We start from the raw sequence: 14,535 nt of genomic DNA, 5'->3' as shown, positions 1-14,535 counted from the left end.
GGGATAAAGCTCTTAACTCAGTGCCTCGTCCATTAGAAGTATTCAATAAATGTTTACTTTATGGTTGTCGTTGTTGTTGTTCAGAGTTAGGGTATATGATTGCCTTTGTTTTAAGAAATGTTTTTTCCCCAGAGAAACCTGTTATGAACAGTGTGAAATTTTTATTAAAACAAAAGTACTAAGATTTACAAGGAGGGAATTAGTTATATTTAGATCATGTTTTCTAAGCTCAAGGTTGTTATTGGGGATTTGATATGTCAAAATATAAAACTCAGTACTCTGTGAAATAGTTCCTGACTACTTAACACATGGAAGGAAGTTACACAGACACTCTTGATTCTGTTTGGCCATAGGGAGATGTGATGTCCTGAAGATATTTCTAGGCTACTCTTTGAAGGACATTTTCACAATTCTGCCAAAAACTTCATAAAAACCCAACATACTGAAATAAAATCACTTTCTTAATTTTCTTTTATTTGAAAAAAGAATAACACTTTCAAAATTCATTATGGAAGTCATGTTCAAATGGAAATAGCTTTTGTATTTGAAGCTGCCACATTTGTCCAGATACCTGAATAACCCCTCAATTATAAAGAAGGTAAATGATTTAGGATAGCCCAATTCTTGATTTCTGGAAAAAAGAGTGTTCTATTGGTAGGCAATAATATGTTCTTTTTTTTTTTTAAAGATTTTATTTATTTATTTGACAGAGAGAAATTACAAGTACACTGAGAGGCAGGCAGAGAGAAAGAGAGAAGGAAGCAGGCTCCCTGCTGAGCAGAGAGCCCGATACGGGACTCGATCCCAGGACCCTGAGATCATGACCTGAGCCGAAGGCAGCGGCTTAACCCACTGAGCCACCCAGGCGCCCCGGCAATAATGTTCTTAACTCAGCTGCCTTCTCTGAGATTATTGAAGAGCAATTATACAACTTTTTGACAATTTGATATCACAAGTTATAAACAACAAGCTGAGAATTCTGAGCATTCGTATATTGTCCTCATTGGCATAATCTGGTTTTTGAAAGTGTATTTTATGTTGTGTTTTGATTTCTATTGCTTCAAGAAAACAATTATTCATCCAACAAATATTTGCACGTCCATCCTGTGATACACACTGCCCTTGGGGCTAAATAAACAGTAGAGAATAGGGATTTAGTACCTGCTGTCATAGCTCCTACACACCCAGTGGGAGACAAGACAATATGCTATGGGAAGACCCTTTGGGAAGAGATTATTACAGTGTGTTAGGAGAGGGAAATAAAAGGAATAATGTGATGGAGAACAACTGGTTGGGGAATGCGGTTACTTAAGATAGAGTGTGGGCATTTGGATGAGACCTGGGACAAGAGAGTGTGCCAACCATGTAAAGAATTGAAGTAAAAGATGTACATTTGTGTTTCAAACAGTACTAGTGTTCTATCTAGCCTAAAAAATCCTCCCACCACAGATCACCTAGAAATCCCACATTAAATATTGTAAATATCCCTTTTGAATACAGAGCTGCCCTTAACAGTATTAAATAAATAATGATAATGAAATCTTGGAGGCAGAAAATGAAGGATATAGAAATGAAAGTAGTAAACAAAAGTAGTAATTCTGCGCTTGCTCTTGAGGACTTTCCAGTCTCCCTAACCTACAAGTTCACTTTCTAAAAGCTAGTGAAAAGTAGGAAATAAGACTGTGGGTCCATGAATGGTGAAGACTTAGGAATGACACCAACCTCCATATCTTGAAGTGTTATGCCCTCAGAAAAAGTACAAACAGTAAAAAGGGTCAATCACCAGAAAAGGAGTTGATAATAACAGTTATCTTTTGGGGTTAGGGCTCTAGATAGAAGGGGAAAAGTCCTCCAAGATTTATACCACGGCTTCCCTAATGTATATGTGAGGTTTTAATTTACACCATCTGTGTGGTCCAGAAAACCCCAAGTTGGTAAATTAATAAAGCAATTTCAGGTTAACAACACTGTGAGATCTTGGCAGAGACAACAATAAATCTCTGAATATTTAAGCCCAAGTCTCAAAAGCTTTCAATAGATAAAGCCCCATCAAATAAGCGGTCAGAACCTCAAATCACAAGATACACAAGGAATCAAAGCACTGTGAGCAAGACTCAGTACAAATACCAAATACTAGGATTAGCCCTAATAAGGATTTCAGATATAGGAATTATTAGATACAGAATATAAAATAAATATTTTTAAAATATTTTTTAAAATAAGATATATAAACTAGGAACGAAGAATAAACTATAATTAAAATAGAATGAGGCAGGCTTAAAAATTAGTTAAATACTACAAGAGATGGCAAATATAATCACTGAAATTAAAATGTCTATTATAAAAAATAATTACTAAGAGATAAAACCATTGAAATAAGGCTTTAATGGCATACTTGCAGAGAGAACTATAGAAAAAGATAAATGTGTAAGGAACTTTGTTTCCATTCATGATGGAATAACTAAAGCTAAGTTTACTCTGCTTCTGTAAACAACCAGAAAAATGTGCAGTATATATGAAACAATTGTTATCAGACTTTGAACAACAAGAAGCCCTTTGAAAGAAGGAAACAAACATGGTGACCCTGATAATTGCCCAAAAACTCTGCCTACATTCTGTTCAGGCAACAGTGCAAAGTGAACAACCTAAGCAGAGTTCAGCAGGCACTTTCAGTTAAGAAGTCAGAGATTAAGGGGTACTACACAGAGAAAGAACTCCAGGAGCCTACAGAGCCACCTGAGCCAGCTGCTGAATGTTTTTTGTTTTAATTTATTTTTTATTTTCAGCATAACAGTATTCATTATTTTTTGCACCACACCCAGTGCTCCATGCAATCCGTGCCCTCTATAATACCCACCACCTGGTACCCGACCTCCCACCCCTCCCCCGCCACTTCAAACCCCTCAGATCTTTTTTCAGAGTCCATAGTCTTTCATGGTTCACCTCCCCTTCCAATTTACCCCAACTCCTTCTCCTCTCTAAGTCCCCATGTCCTCCATGCTATTTGTTATGCTCCACAAATACGTGAAACCATATGATAATTGACTCTCTCTGCTTGATTTATTTCACTCAGCATAATCTCTTCCAGTCCCGTCCATGTTGCTACAAAAGTTGGGTATTCGTCCTTTCTGATAGAGGCATAATACTCCATAGTGTATATGGACCACATCTTCCTTATCCATTTGTCCGTTGAAGGGCATCTTGGTTCTTTCCACAGTTTGGCGACCGTGGCCATTGCTGCTATAAACATTGGGGTACAGATGGCCCTTCTTTTCACTACATCTGTATCTTTGGGGTAAATACCCAGGAGTGCAATGGCAGGGCCATAGGGAAGTTTTATTTTTAATTTCTTGAGGAATCTCCACACTGTTCTCCAAAGAGGCTGCACCAACTTTAGAACAAATTATTAAGAGAAGAGAGAAGAACCACATGGTCCTCTCAATTGATGCAGAAAAAGCATTTGACAAAATCCAGCATCTGTTCCTGATTAAAACACTTCAAAGTATAGGGATAGAGGGAACATTCCTGAACTTCATAAAATCTATCTATGGAAGACCTACAGCAAATATCATCCTCAATAGGAAAAAGCTTGCATCCTTCCCGTTGAGATCAGGAACACAAGGATGCGCACTCTCACCACTCTTGTTCAACATAGTATTAGAAGTCCTAGCAACAGCAATCAGACAACAAAGAGAAATAAAAGGTTTCCAAATTGGTAATGAAAAAGTCACACTCTCTCTCTTTGCAGATGACATGATTCTTTATATGGAAAACCCAAAAGACTCCACCCCCAAACTACTAGAACTCATACAACAATTCAGCAACGTGGCAGGATACAAAGTCAATGTACAGAAATCAGTGGCTTTCTTATACACTAATAATGAAAATACTAATAAGGGAAATTAGAGAATCGATTCCATTTACTATAGCACCAAGAACCATAAGATACCTGGGAATAAACCTAACCAAAGAGGTAAAGGATCTGTACTCGAGGAACTACAGAACACTCATGAAAGAAATTGAAAAAGACACAAAAAGATGGAAGACCATTCAGTTGCTGAATGTTAAACTGTGCATATATAGGTGAAACCCCATGAAGCCAAAGAGCTGTAAGCTGAAGAATTCCACAGGTTCACAGGGGACCTGGAGAATTTTATTTCCAACCAGAGTAGAGAATCCATATGAAACACTTGTAACATTTCTCAGAGACCCTAAAAGCATCACATTGTAGATGTAAGGCTAAATTACCCTTAAAAATAAAAGCTAATCTAAACTTGCTCTAAAAAACTTGAAAATAAACATTGAAAAGATCAAACTGAACTGAAACTCTAGTTTAACCTAGAGGGAGTCTAACACACTTTAAAGAAATACAGCAAAATCCAGCATAAATTTACAACATAAGATCCAATTTAAGAATGTTTCACATATACCATAAAAGATCCTGAACTCTAGGAAACAAACTGAGGGTTGCTAAAAGCGAGGGTGAGGGGAAGAGATAACTGGGTGATGGGCATTAAGGAGGGCACCTGATATAATGAGCACTGGGTGTTATATGCAACTGATGAATCGCTAAATTCTACTTCTAAAACTAATTTTAAAAAGTGTTAAAAAATTGAAATAAAAAAAGCAGAAAAATGTCACTCATAACCAATAGGATAATCAGTCAATATAAATATATTCAGGAAGTAGAAAGATGATGAAATTAGCAAAGACTTTAAATAGGTATTACAAATGTGCTCCAATATTTGAAGGTACACATGAATATATAATTTGGTGAAAATTATAAACTCACAAATCATGAAGTACAGTGAATCCTAAGCAAGATAAACAAAAAGAAAACCACATCAAGGCACATCATAATCAAATTATTATAAACCAAAGACAAAGAAATAGTCCTAAAAGCAGCTCAGAGGAAAAAACAACTTACAACTTACACATTGAGGAACATAATGAAGATTTCAGGTTTCTCATCAGAAAAAAATGATAGTTAAAGGATGAAGAATGACATCTTTCCTGTGCAGAAGGAAAAAGCTGCCAACTCAGTAGTCTTCACTTACAAAAAAAAAAAAAAAAAAAAAGGCTATCAAAGGATAAGACTCAATATTGTCAAGATGTCAGTTTTTCCTAACTTGATTTATAAATTTAGTGCAATCCCATCAAAACTCCAGCTTGTGGGTTTTGTGGCTATGAATAAAATCATCCCAAAGTTTATGAAAGACTGTATTAAAGGAGAATAGCCAGGACCATATTAAAGAAGAAAAAGTCAGACTGCCACTGTTTGTCTTCAAGAGTTACTATAAAGCTACAGTAATCAAGACAGTGTGACATTGGCAAAAGAATGACGAATGGATCAATGGAACAGAATAGAAATCCCAGAACTAGATCCACACAAATATAGTTAATTGATTTTTGGTAAAGAATCGAAGGCAATACAATGGAAAAAGGATAGTCTTTTCAAGAAATACTGGTGAAACAGCTTGATACTCACAAGCCAAAAAATAAGTCTAGAAACAAAACAGTTTTCAAAAACTTAACTCAAAATGGATTCCATATCTAAGTGTAAAATTTGATAAAACTATAAAACCCTAGGAGATGACATATGAGAGCATTCAGGTGAGCTTGGGTTTGGCAATGACCTTTTAGATAAAATATCAAAGACATGATTCATGAGAAACATAATTGATAAACTGGACTTTATTAAAATTAAAAACTGTTGCTCCCTGAGAGACATTTGTTAACCAGACCAGAAGACAAGCTGAAGACTGGGATAAAATACTCCCCAAAACATATCTGATATAGGACTATTTTCCAAAATATATAAAGAACTCTTATAAAAAACTCCATAATAAGAAAACAACCAACCTGACTTTAAAAGTGGGCAAAAGACTTCAACAGACACCTCATCAAAGAAGATATACAGAAGACAAATAAGCATATGAAAAGATGCTCAATATCATATGTTTTTAGGCAATTTCAAATTGAAACAACCAAGAGATGCCACTACACACCTACTAGAATGGCCAAAATAATTAAAAAATATTTATATCGGCAACACAAAATGCTGAGAAAAATGTGGAACAATAGGAATTCATATTTATTGCTGGTAGGAATGCAGGGATGGCAAACCACTTTGAAAGACAGTTTGGCAGCTTCTTACAAAAATAAGCATGCACTTATCATATGATCCAAAAGTCATCCCCTTAGGTATTTATCAAAATGAGTGGAAAATCTATGTCTACATGAAACATCAGCCCACAGGATTTTATGGCAGCTTTACTCATAATTGACGTACTTGGAAACAACCAAGATTTCCTCTAGTAGGTTAATGAAGAAATAAACACTGCTACATCCAGGCAACAGAAAGTTATTCAGCACCTAAAATAAGCGAGCTATTAAGCCATGAAAAAACATGGAGGAAACTCAAATGCATATTATTAAGGGAAAAAAAAACAATCCAAAATGTTACATACTGTATGATTCCGAGTGTATGATCTTCAGGGGAAAGGTAGTAAAAAGATCAGTGGTTGCCAGAGGTTAGGAGGGAAGGAAGGGTGACCAGATGGAACCCAGAAGGTTTTTAGAACAATAAAACCATTCTGTGTGATACTAAACTGGTGAATGCATGTCATTATAAATTAGTCCAAATCCATAAAATGCACAGCACCAAAGTGAACCCTACTGTAAGCTATGGATTTGGGGTGTTACATTGATTGTAAAAAATACATCACTTTAGTGCAAGATGTTGATAGTGGAGGCTGTGCATGTGTGAGGCCAGCGGCACATAGGAACTCTTTGTTCTCTCCACTCAGTTTTAGAACCTAAAGTAGCCTAAAAAGTAAATAAACAAATAAAGCCTATTGAAAGTTTTTTAAATAAGAGCAACACAGTAACTTCATAAACAAACAAAACCTCTGAGAGAACATGTCACTAGGAGATCTGCACAAAAGGAAGTGCTAATGGAAGTCATTAGGCTGAAGGAACATGATACTACTACCTAAAGGAACCGAGATTTCCACAAATACTAAGTATGTGGGTAAATACAAAACACTTTCTCTATGTTTAAATTTTCTTTAAAATATAATTATTTAAAAGAAAAAGATGTTTTATGATATGTGTAGAACTAAAATATATGTTGGTTATGATGCAAAGGATGGGAAGGAGAAATGGAAGTACACTGTTGTAAAAATCTTCCATTCTATGTGACTTGGTTATGTAATCTAAGGTGGACTAAGAAATTGGATGCATACTATAAACCCTGGAATGACTACTAAAAATATAAGACAAAGACCTATAGCAATAAACTAATAGGGGAGATAAAGTGGAATGCTAAAAATACTTCAGTTAATCTGGAGAAATGCAGGAAAAGAGGAGAATAGAAACAAAGGACAGATGACACTAATAGTAAATAATTACCAAGGTGATATTTAAACACAATCCTATTGATAACTGCACTAATTCTTAATGATCTAAACACTTCAGTTAGAAAAAAAATTAAAATAAAAAAAATAAACATTTCAGTTAAAAGACAGATTGTCAGACTGAGTATAAAAGCACACCTCTGCTCTAACACTCTATAAGAAATGTGCTTCAAATATAAAGACATATACAGGTAAAAAATAAAAGAATGGAAAAAGAAATATCCAATGTGAAATAAGATAGGATAAAAAGAAATATGGAGTAGCTATATTAATATCAGACTGAGTAGATTTCAAAACATGGAATTTTATCAGATTTAAAGAGGGATATTTTATAATGATAGAGGACCTGGTTCAGTAATAAAACAGTAATTGTAAATATGTAATCACCTAAATAACAAAAATTCAAACTACATGAAACAAAATCTGATAGAGCCAGAGCTGGAAGACTGGAAGGCAAAATAGACAAATCCACAATCAGAGTTGGAAAGTTTTGCACCCTTCTCTCAGTAACTAGCAGAATAGTAGAGAGAAACTGGATAATGATATTTAACATTTGAATGTTTTCAGTCAAGTTGACCTAATTAACATTTATTAAACCTTCCACCAACAGTAGCAGTAAATACATTTTTTCAAGTGTACTTGAAACATTAACCAGGGTAGGCCATGAGACCATAAAATAAGTCTTAATAAATTGAAAAAATAACCTAGAATATCATGGAGCATTTTCTCTGATCACAGTGAAATTAAACACAATCAAAACATCTAGGAAATCTTCCCAAATATTTGGAAATTAGCAACACACTTCTAAAGTACCCATTGGTCAAATAAAAAATCATAAGGAAAATTAAGATAAACTTTAAAGTTAATGAAAATGGGGATGCCTGGGTAGCTCAGTCAGTTAAGCATCTGCCTCTCACGTAGGTCATGATCCCAGGGTCCTTGGGATGGAACCCCACATCTGACTCCCTGTTCTGTGGGTAGCCTGTTTCTCCCTTTCTCTCTCCTCCTGCTCATGCTCTTTCTCTGGATCACTCTTTCTCTCAAATAAATAAATAAATAAAATCTTCCTTTTTTTTTTTAAGTGAATGAAAACAAAAACACAATATATCAAAATTTGCAGAGATTTTTTTTTTTAAAGAAGAATTGTCTAACATCAACAATCTGAACTTCCACCTTAAGAAACTAAGAAAAGATGGTCAAATTAAATCCAAGGTAATATAAGGAAAGAAGTAATAAAAATAAGAGCAAAGATCAACAATTAACAGAAATAGAAAAGAATAGAGAAAAAATCAAAGAAACAAAGGTTTTTTTTAGTTGAAATATTAGTGAATAAAGACATGTTTATGCATTTAAAGTTAAAATAAAATATTTAAAATGTGTATGTTTAACAAAAACAAGTTAAAATGAATGAAAGACCTAAATGTGAGACAGAAACCATCAAAATCCTAGAGAACACAGGCAGAAACCTCTTGGACCTCAGCAGTAACAACCTCCTATAAATATGTCTCCAGAGACAATGTGAAAAAAAAAAGTAAAAATGAACTATTGGGACTTTATCAAAGAGCTTCTACACAGTGAAGGAAACAATCAACAAAGTTAAAAGGCAGCCTATGGAATGGGAGAAGATATTTACAAACAACATACCTGATAAAAGGTTAGTATCCAAAATCTATAAAGAACTTAACAAATCCAACACTCAAGAAACAAATAATTCAGCTAAGAAATGAGCAGAAGACATAGACACTTTTCCAAAGAAGATACCCAGATGACTAACACACATGAAAAGATACTCAACATCAATCATCATCATGGAAATAGAAATCCAAACCATGATGAGATACTATCTCACACCTGTCAGAATGGCTAAAATAAGCAAAACAAGAAACAACAGTTTTCTTTGGAATGCAGAGAAAGGGGAACGCTCTTGTACTGTTGGTGGGAATGCAAGCTGGCACAGCCACTCTAAAGAATGTATGGAGGTTCTTCGAAACATTAAAATAGAACTAGCCTACAATCCAGCAACTGAACCACTAGGTATTTACCCAAAGGATACAAAAATACATATTCCAAGGGTACACGCACCTTGATGTTTATAATAGCATTATCAACAATAGCCAAACTATGGAGAGAGTTCATATCCATCAACTGATGAATGGATAAAGAAGATGTGGCATATATATATATATATATATATATATATATATAAAATATATATATATATATAGACAATGGAATATTGCTCAACCATCAGAAAGAATGAAATCTTGTCACTTGCACTGAAATGGATGGAATGAGGTGGTATTATGCTGAACTAAATAAGTCAGAGAAAGAAAAATACCATACGATTTTGCTCATATGTGGAATTTAAGAAACAAGACAGGTGATGGGCGCCTGGGTGGCTCAGTGAGTTAAACCGCTGCCTTCGGCTCAGGTCATGATCTCATGGTCCTGGGATCAAGTCCCGCATCAGGCTTTCTGCTCAGCAGGGAGCCTGCTTCCCTTCCTCTCTCTCTGCCTGCCTCTCTTACTTGTGATCTCTATCAAATAAATAAATAAAATCTTAAAAAAAGAAAGAAAGAAAGAAAGAAGACAGGTGGATATATGGGAAGGAGAGGGAAAGGAAAAAAAAAGGAAAAAACTATGAGGGACTTTTAAGACAGAGAACAAAGTGAGGGTTGATTGAGGGAAGTGGGCAGGGATGGGTTAGATAGGTGATGGGTATGAAGAAGGGCAGTTGTTGTGATGAGTACTGGGTGTTGTATGTAAATGATGAATCACTGAATTCTACTCCAGAAACCAATATTGCCCTGTAAGTTAACTAACTAAAATTTAAATTTAAAAAAAAATGTGTGTGTGTATGTTTGTTATGATTTCCCTCTTCAATGAGCTTTTTATAACTGAACAAGTAGATGACCCATTGGAAAGAGGGTTTTTACTGTAGTTCTATATTTTTTTATTGTTACCTCCTACCTATGGAAAGATATTTCTATTTTCCATTTACAGTGATGATTCAAAATTTCTTTATTAAAATAAACATTTAGGTTACCTAAACCAGTTTTTACAATATTTACCAAATACAGGGGGAATTCAGGTATGGCAAAAATCATGACAGTGGTTTGCTGGTAAATTAAGTTGGGGGAATGTTAGGCTAGATCATTTCTGAGGTCCTGGCTAACTCAAAAATTCTACAGTTGATTTTAATATCATATGAGAAAACAGTCCTCTGAAGCTCTGTATGTGAACTATGAAATCAGAAGTGGAAAAAGACCATCTACATATATTTGCATAACACATCTGTGCATTATTCATAAATAAATGAGCAAAGCTATCCATTTATCTCAAAAGAAAATGAAAACCAGTGTTTTAGATCATCATTATTCATTTTGAATTCCCGGTTATGTGACATAGAATATGAGATTTACTGTAAATAGACCATGAAATTAGATAAAATAAAATATGCCGACAGACTCATTTTTAACCTGAATATCCAATGTCAATCACTGAGATTTAACTTCTGCTTTAGTGAGAAATACCCTGGGATTAGTTTTTCTCATAATGTAAGGTTTTAGTTTAGTAAAGAATTAGTCTGGGAAATTTCTTTCTACCTAAGCAAACAGATGGTTGTAGAAGCCTCTCCTTTGTGCTCAGTTCTTGGCTTATTTACCTCTTCAGGGGGATTATTTGTGTTTTCAATAAACTTTTCTTTCATTTGAATTAAACTAAATTCACCCAATGTCTTTTCAGTTGAAGTCGCTCTCTCACTTTCTCCCTACTCAATTTGGAAATATCTCAACATTTTAGAAAGGAAAATCAAGCTTATTAAGGACTTTTTTTTTTTTCATCAAGTGTTAGTCGCACAGAATGCTAGAAACAGCCACACCTTAATACTGTATCTATCCAGAATGCTGTGGGAAGGATTCTTAGAAGCCAGGCCCCAAAGCTTTTGTGAAATTTTCTAGGTAACCAGTTCACATATCAAAAAGGAAAATTTTCATCAAACCCCAAAATTTATACATTCGAAACTCTACTCTCTATATTAGAACTCATTTAAAAAATTTTCAAGTATAGCCATTTTTGGAGAAAGGATAATGGTACTAATCCTAAGACTGAAGAGAATTACATAGAATTTTCTGCAGCCAATATATTATTTTCAATGAAGGAGATTGAGTGCCTTGGATTGCATCCCCTCGGAACAGACCTTAAGAGGGAGAGTTTCAGGTTGATGATCTGGTAGGATGTGCTTTCCAGAGATACATCCGTAAATAGGTAGAAAAGGCAGGATTGTAGGGAGAGAAGGTTCCCCTAAATATGTTTGCAACTGAGGCTTCAGCACATCCTACAGGAACCCCTGGAGAGGAAATGGTCTGTCAGGTTTAGTGCCAAGTGAGACAAGAACTAGCCTTTTGTGTCTTTGTATCACCTGGTTGATGGGATGTTCACTGAGAGAGGGTATGACCTTGGCCAGACAAGTTTAGGCCTGCTGGTTATTCCCAGTGTGCACTGTCAACAGCCAATATTCTCTGCAGACAGTGTGCAATGGCCCAGAAAAGCATTCTAGTATCCCCTACACCAGGCTGTCACATTTTTTGTTGTCGCTTCAGAGATACACTCTTACTTTTTGCTTGCGTTATTAAGGTGCTTCTCTCCTATACTATTAATTTTGATGACTGTCAGTGTGAGGAGAAAGGTTGCATGAATATGTTCATATTTCTGTAGATCTGGCTTTCTGAACAAAAACTGTTGGCACCTGGATCAAAGGACGATTGAATACTAGCCCTAAAGACAGAGACTTTTAGAGAGATACAGATTTATGTTCCTGAAGCTATTTGTTTATCATCTAGGGTGGTATAGTAGAGACCATTTCCTTCTCTCTTCAGGGAGCATTTGGATTTGTTTATAAGTGACCTCTCTCACTCTCTTTCACTTTCTGTCAGTCTGTCTCTCTCTTTCTCTCTCCTTTCTCTCCCTGAGTCTGTCTCTCTCTTTCTCTCTCCTTTCTCTCCCTCACTGGTGAAGAGATAAAATTTAAAATCATTTTTTTTTTATTTTCAGCATAACAGTATTCAATATTTTTTCACCACCCCCAGTGCTCCATGCAATCCGTGCCCTCTATAATACCCACCACCTGGTTCCCTAACCTCCCACCCCTCCCCCGCCACTTCAAACCCCTCAGATCTTTTTTCAGAGTCCATAGTCTCTCATGGTTCACCTCTCCCTTCCAATTTCCCCCAACTCCCTTCTCCTCTCTAACTCCCCATGTCCTCCATGCTATTTGTTATGCTCCACAAATAAGTGAAACCATATGATAATTGACTCTCTCTGCTTGACTTATTTCACTCAGTTTAATCTCTTCCAGTCCCATCCATGTTGCTGCAAAAGTTGGGTATTCATCCTTTCTGATGGAGGCATAATACTCCATAGTGTATATGGACCACACTTTCCTTATCCATTCGTCCGTTGTAGTATTTGTCTTTCTCTGTTTGGCTTATTTCACTTAACAGTATACTGCCTAGTTCCATCCATGCTGTCGCAAATGGCAAGATTGTAGTTTTTTTTATGACTAAGTAGTATTCCATTATATATATTTATTATATATTCTTTTTTTAAATATTTTATTTTTTTAAGTTTTTTAAATTTATTTGAGAGAAAGAGAGATCACAAGTAGACAGAGGGGTAGGCAGAGAGAGAGGGGGGAAGCAGGCCCTCTGCTGAGCAGAGAGCCCAATGTGGGGCTCGATCCCAGGATCCTGAGATCATAACCTGAGCTGAAGGCAAAGGTTTAACCCACTGAGCCACCCAGGTGCCCTTTTTTATTGTATGTTCTTTATCCACTCATCTACTGATGGACATTTAGGTTCTTTCCATATTTTGGTTATTGTTAATAGAGCTGAAATAAATCGGCATGTGTATGTCCTTTCAAATTAGTGTTTTTGGTTGGAGGAGATAAGTTCCTAAAAAAAAAGGAATTTCTGGATCATATGAAAGAGGAGAAATAGTTGGGGCTCAACTGTTAGAAGGCCAATAAAATATAGTCCAGCCAAGGAGTAATGATGCAATGGCCATAGGTCTCAAAACTTGAGGTCTAATGTCTGGTACTAACTCTTGTTGCACCTTGGACAAATCATATAACCTCACCAGGCTTCTGCATCCTGATCTACAGGAAATCTCTGAGGTTCCTTCCAAATCTAAGTTCAAGCAATTTAGAAGGATCTAAATTAAGATAATTTCATGAGCAGAGAGACAGAAAGGTCAATGGAAATAAAAAACACAGGAAGAGGATGGGAGGGCAATCAGAATTCGTTTAAGATATGTTGATTTCAAAATGTTAATGAGACAGATTGAATATGTTCAGAAGACCAACTGAAAAGAGAGCCGCAGAAGCAGGAAGAGAGGCCCTGGCTGGAGTTCAGATTTAGAAGCTATTTCCATAGACAGGAGAGTAGATGAAATTGTTAGGGACAGACTGGAAAAGGGCAAGGATGGACATAACAGCCCTGAGAGGCAAGCAGTTTCTTCGCAAAGTGTGACCAGAGAGCCAGAAAGTCCTGGGAGGCTAGGGACTAAAACAAAGGCTTGCAACGAGAAAAGCCTGTCAGATCAAGGGTTAAATGTTTTGGAGAGCAACTTAACCTTAAAAAGCACTCATCTAGAAAGGCGGTGCTGATATACATCAGAGGTTTCAGAGGGAGAGGATGGTTTAAAACAGTAGCTACAAATGCAAAATGTGTTCAGAGGCATTTGCAAGCAATTTGACTCTGTAAACCTCCAGAACCTGGTGAGTGTTTTTCTTCCAACATGGTCCACATGCCACTTGCATTAAAACTACCTGGGATGGTTGTTCAGAATGCAGGTTTCTTGGTCTCCTGCGAAACCAAAGATTCATAATCTGTGGAGAGGAGGCTCTGGGTCTCTTCATTAAAAACACTACTGCCACATATTTATGCTTATGTGTGCAGCCAAGGGTGCTTCAATGTGTTTTTGAAATGAATGGTGGGATTCAGTAGAATTACATAAAATGAAGGTTGGGGAAACTAATGGACAGCAATCTTGAAAAGGCAAAATGGGACCTAGGGATCAGGAGAAGGAATAACCTGGAAGAAAGACGCCATCCATCTCC

The 14,535-nt window shown here is 36.1% G+C and overlaps 1 protein-coding gene across 5 annotated transcripts in view; it reads left to right on the top strand.

Annotated features, from left to right (window-relative positions):
* The window catches only part of SPHKAP (SPHK1 interactor, AKAP domain containing), a 171,063-nt gene that overhangs the window by 141,975 nt on the left and 14,553 nt on the right, over positions 1 to 14,535 (top strand). The gene's annotated exons all lie outside the window — the stretch shown is intronic.

This window comes from Mustela erminea, chromosome 8 (assembly GCF_009829155.1).
Source record: "Mustela erminea isolate mMusErm1 chromosome 8, mMusErm1.Pri, whole genome shotgun sequence".
In the NCBI taxonomy this organism is placed as follows: domain Eukaryota; kingdom Metazoa; phylum Chordata; class Mammalia; order Carnivora; family Mustelidae; genus Mustela; species Mustela erminea.
This window is presented reverse-complemented; position numbering and strand designations above follow the sequence as displayed.